Raw genomic sequence first — 5,820 nt, 5'->3', positions numbered from 1 at the left:
TCCCACTGAATTTAGAATAAAAGCCAAACTCTTAGAACCTATGTAGTGGCCCTTACTGACCTCTCAGACCTGATTTCCTTTTTCCTCACTGCAGCCACAGTGACTCTCTTCTTGTTCCAGAGTGTTCCCACCCCAGGGCCTTTGAGTCTACTGTCCCCTCCACCCCGAATGCATTCCGCCTCCACTCAAGTGTCCCTCTCCGAGAGCCAAGTTGCTCCCCTGTCCCCCGCTCTTCTCTGTCTATGCATTTCTTTTATAGTGCTTAACACAATCTGAAATAGTCTCGTCCCTGTGTGCGTGTTGTCTGACCCCCCTCTAGAATGCCAGAATCCTTGGAGGTCGGGGGGGGGGGGTCTGTTTTGCTTGTGGCTACAGCTCAGCCACCGGAATCATATCTGACAATTGGTTGGCATCAGTTGCAACTCTGGGAATGAGGGAATGAGGACTAGAAGGGGCTGGATGGGCCCAGCCACCTGCCTTCATCATTGTCATTTGTCTTTATCACTACGGTAACTCCTCCTTCCCCCCATGACTTTGGAAGTCATTCAGCAGCCACTCCAGCCCCACCAACCTGCCCCCATCCCAGAGGGGCCTGGGATGGAGGGAGAGAACCACTGAGGCCCCTCCACATCCCTGCACCCGCTGTGCCCATGGGGGCGGAAAACACTTCTCACCTGGCTCTCAGGGAGCCATGGCCTCTCTAGGGAGGGCTGGCCTGCTGGTGAGACTTCACTCATAATACAAGATAATTATACCAGAGTTGTCATGAGGTGGTGATGATTAATTGCTGTGCGTGGGGCACGGACGGACAGCGAGGTATAGAATGTGGAGAGAAGGCCACAGCCCAACTGGGCTTCCAGGTGGGAGCTCAGCCTGCCCATCTCTGCCGTGGAAGGGACTCAGAGGTGTCAGGCCAAGCATGCAGGCAGGCTTGTGACAAACTCCTTGGCCAGGAGCTCTGAGAATTAGCTTCACTTCCCTCAGAAATGCCCCAATTCCCTCCTGGAAGAGAAGCTGTCTGACAGCTCAGGCCAGGGGGTCAGGACTCCCCCCATCTCCTCCGCATACACATACCCCTAGCAGCTGGGTGGCTGTACGCAAGTTATTTTTCTACTCTGAGCCTCAGGGTCTTCCTCTGTCCACCTCCCCCCAGGATTACTGGCAGAATTATGTGTGAGCATGCATTTAAAAAGAGGTTTGTTTTGTAAACCCAGGCTTTGCAAATTGGCAGCCCAAGTCTCAGGGGCCTGTGCAGTGACTGATCATTACCAACATTTCAAAGTGAGAGATTTCACATAAAGAGCGTCACTTCGAGCTTCTCTTGAAAAGTTGTAAGATGAGCTACCCTGGGACTGTATTCCTGAATGGCAATGTAATGGCAGAGTCCTGCAGTATTACCACCTGTAGACTTGAACACCGGGGTTCCCACCCACCCACTTCAGGCCCTTGGGTCAGGGATGTGCCCCTCATGGAAATACCGGGTGCTGTGGCTCTGCTGGTTTTGGCTTTCCTTCTCTGTAACCTTCCAATATCTTTCTCCTTCTAGGTACTGTAAACCACTTAGTAATTAATTAGTTAATAAATTCATCTCATCAGCACTTTTAAATAATGTGCTAGGCCACACTGTCATGGACCCCAGATATACAGCAGCAAACAAAACAGCCATGGTACCTTCCCTCAGGGAGCAGTCAGTCCAGTGGAGGAGTCAGATGTGACTCACCACACAGATCGAAAAATCTCCACAAATTATGAGAAGAATGCTGAGGGAAGAAAGAACATAGATGGACTGCTGCTGAGTCCAGGCTTACTTGCAGCGATCTATGCTGGCCAGGCCCTGTGCTAGGCAGTGGAAGACATGGAATGAAATCAAATATGGTCACTGCATGCAGGCAACTCACGGTGTGGTAAAGGAGCAGCCCCATCCACAGGTTCTATTAATTCCAGCCTGTGAGAATTGGAACCACAGGGTGAATTTTGGAGGACAGGCACTTACACTAACCTGGAAGCATAATATATAAAGAGTACCTAAAAATCAATAAAAATAGAAAAAAATGAGCAAAGTATATGAACAGAAAATTCAATGAAAAGGAAATAGAAATGGCTCTTAAATGAATGAAAACATACTCTCACTCAGAGAAATTCGATTGCCAAGTTTAACCCATGTCAAGATACTTGGGGTGAAGGAAGTGTTCTAAAATTAGATTGTGGTGATGGTTATAACCCTATAAATTTACTAAAACTTATTGAAGTGTACCTTTAAAACAAATGAACGTTATAGTATGTCAGTTATATCACAACAAGGCTGTTTTAAAAATAAAAACACTTTGAGATACCATTTTATACCTGTTGGTATTAGCAAATGTCAAAACACTGGATAATGCATTATGTTCCTAAGGGCATGGGGGAGACGGCCTGGGGCAGGTGTCCACTGATGTACTCTCGGATTGGGGTGGGCAACAGGATGCTGTCAAACTTACAAATACTTTTACCCTTTGAGCTGGGAATTCCACTCGTAGGACTTTATCTAATATATATGCTTTACATCTGTAAAATGTATAAGGAAATTCACCGCAGCCTCATAGATTATGGCAAAAGTTTGGAAACAAAAGATGTTTGTCTACAGGCGAAAGGTTATGCCACTATCAAAAAAAAAAAGAGAGAGAGAAAGGATGAGAAAGAGGAAAAAGTAGCTCTTTGCATACTGATACGGCATAATCTCAAGATAGAATTTGTGTGAAAATAAAGGTGCAGTACAGTGATGACAGTGATGTGTTCCCACTTGATTAAGAACTGGAGTAAAGAGAGAAAATGTATACATTTGCTTACATATTAACAGAATTTCTCTGGATGGAAAACAACAGAAGCTGTTAACAATGGTTGACATCTACCTGGGTTTGGGACCTGGGTTTGGGTGGCTGGGGACAGGGATGGGAGAAAGATTTTCACGGTGTACCCTTTGATTCCTGTTGAAATTACATAGATAGAAAGATAGATAGATGATTGATAGATAGATAGATAGATAGATAGATAGATAGATATAGAGATATATACACAGACACACATACATACACACATATATATATATCCTATATAGGAAAACGAGATTAAAATGCAAAATGAAAACTTTTTGACTACAAAGTAAAGATGGAAAAAAGTTTGCCAGGAAGAAAAGCCGGGGGAAAATTCCAGCCGCTGGCTAAAACATAAAGAAACAGGAATTCCCTTGCCCTATTACCAGGAATGTAAATTGCTCCAACTATTTTGCGGAGTAATTTGGCTGTTTCTGGCAAAGCTGAAGATTGGAATACCACACGGCCCAGCCATTCCTCTTCCAGGCATATGAGAAGCCCTCACACATGAGCAAGAAAGAGATGTGGCCAAAGACATTCATGGAGCCCTATTTGTTAAAACAGAAAAAAAGAAATTAAGAAATACCCAGCCTGGGCCACACAGGGAGACCCTGTCTCTACTACAAATAAAAATTTAAAAAACTAGCCAGGCATGGTGATGCACACCTGTGGTCCCAGCTACTTGGGAGGCTAAGGCGGGAGGATCACTTGAGCTCAAAAGATCGAAGCTTGCCATCAGCTGTGATCGTGTCACTGCATGCCAGCCTGGGTGACAGAGAGTGAGACCCTGTATCAAGAAGGAAGGAAGGAGAGAGAGAGAGAGAGAGAGGAAGGAAGGAAGGAAGGAAGGAAGGAAGGAAGGAAGGAAGGAAGGAAGGAAGGAAGGAGGGAGGGAGGGAGGGAGGGAGGGAGAGAGAGAGAGAGAAAACAGAAATAAACTTTGGACACAGCAGACGGCCCATCCTGAGGGTACCAGATAGCAGATGCTGGGACCTTTTTCAGGTGGATGCCACACGACCTTTCCTTTGCAGGCATCCATGCTGATGTTCACAAGGCGCACAGCACTTCAGCTGAAGAAAGAACTGGCAGGATTTTCATCACGAAAGGGCACTGTCTATCATTTATGAAAATGAAGCATATGAAGTAAAAGTTTGGAAACAGATGGAATTAAATCTTCTGATGGATTTTAAAATAAGATCTAGAAAAGAGCAAGACATGCCGTGTTCTTGGATGGGAAACTTAATACTAGAAAAATGTCAATTTTCCCATTTTTTCCATATAAATTTAATGTAATTCAAATTTCATTACCAACAGGGTGATTTTTTAAAAAACTAGATAAAATGACCTCAAAGATTATGTGGCAGAATAAATGCCCAAGAATTACCAGGGAAGACTGGAAAGACTGCTGTGGGGGTTTTGCCTTCCTGGAAATAAGACCATACTACAAAGTCACTGTAATCAGATCAATATGGCATTGGCAGAGGACTAGACAATGGAAAGGAATGGAGAATACAAAAATAAATTTCAGGATATATGAGAATGAGATATATGCCAAAGGTAGTATTTTGATTTGGTGGGAGAAGGGCAGATTGTGAAGTAAGTGCTGCCAGCCACAACTGAATATCCATCTGGGATCAAATAAAATTGCACTCCTCTTAGAGATCCAAATCAACTTCAGATGGATTAAAACTTTGAATGTAAACAATATAAATGACTAACAGTCCTGCAAAAAATCTTGGAGACAACCTGTGCCATCTGGAGAGTGGGAAGATCATGTGCAAAGGCCAAGGGGTGGAGCAGCCCAGCATGTTCTGGAAAAGGTAGGGCTCCCCAAGGCTGGGATGATGGTGGAGACCTGGGTGTGTGGGAGCACAGGGGTGGGGGCCCGTGGGCCAGGAATGCACAGCGAGGGGCTGGTGCTCTGCCGCAGGCCCAAGCCCCCAAAGCCCGGTCATTCCCAGCACCATCTTCATGGGTTTCTGCCCAGGTCTTTCTGCTGCATCTCTTCCTCCCCCGATTCCTTAATAATTTTTTTTTTAATCAGTTCACATCTTTATAAACCAAATTATTTCTAAAAGGCAAATTTATATTACTGCCAAAATCAAGGGTCAGTGAGCTAGTTATGTATGTTCTGAATCACATGGAAATAAATGCATCGACCATTAAGAAGGAAACAGTATCTGGCATTAGCTACCTTAGTGTGCTGGGCTCAATGTGCATTTTGGAAGTTGCCCTGCCACCTTGTGGGCAGGAGGGACTGGATGGGTAGGGAGTCGGAGTGAGCATGAAGGTGACCAGAAAGTCCATTCCTTAGAAAGTGAGGAGGTGGAAGCCAGGGTCCAGGCCTGGGGCCCTGCCTGCCCCCTCCTCACACGCCAGCCTCCCGTCTGTCATTCTAGAACCTGACAACTTCCCGCCTCAACAAGCAGCCGGCCTGGTCCTAGCTGCCGGTGTCTCTCACCTGGACTACTGGAATAGCCTCCTTGCTGGAAGTCCTCAACTTCCCCACTTCCCCATAGTACAGTGGCTGGCAGGGGCCCATGAAGATAGAAGTCAGGCCAGGCGCAGTGGCTCACGCCTGTAGTCCCAGCACTTCAGGAGGCCAAGAAGGGTGGATTGCTTGAGCCCAGGAGTTCAAGACCAGCCTAGGCAACACAGCTAAACCCCATCTCTACAGAAGATACAAAAGTTAGCTAGGCGCAGTGGCACACGCCTGTAGTCCCAGCTACTTGGGAGGCTGAGGCGGGAGGATCACCTGAACCTGGAAGGTCATGGCTTCGGTGAGGTGTGATTGCATCACTGCACTCCATCCTGGGCAACAGAGTGAGACCCTGTCTCAAAAAAACAAAAACAAAAACAAAAAAAGATGTAAGTTAAATCTGTCCCGTCTGCACCACACCCTCCCACAGCACCCGGGTCCCTCTTGGCCTCTTTGGTCTCATTCCCTTTGCTTGCTCCACTACAGCCCCAC

This window comes from Hylobates moloch, unplaced genomic scaffold (assembly GCF_009828535.3).
Source record: "Hylobates moloch isolate HMO894 unplaced genomic scaffold, HMol_V3 SCAFFOLD_4, whole genome shotgun sequence".
Classification (NCBI taxonomy): Eukaryota; Metazoa; Chordata; class Mammalia; order Primates; family Hylobatidae; genus Hylobates; species Hylobates moloch.
Note: the sequence above shows the minus strand (reverse complement) of the source record.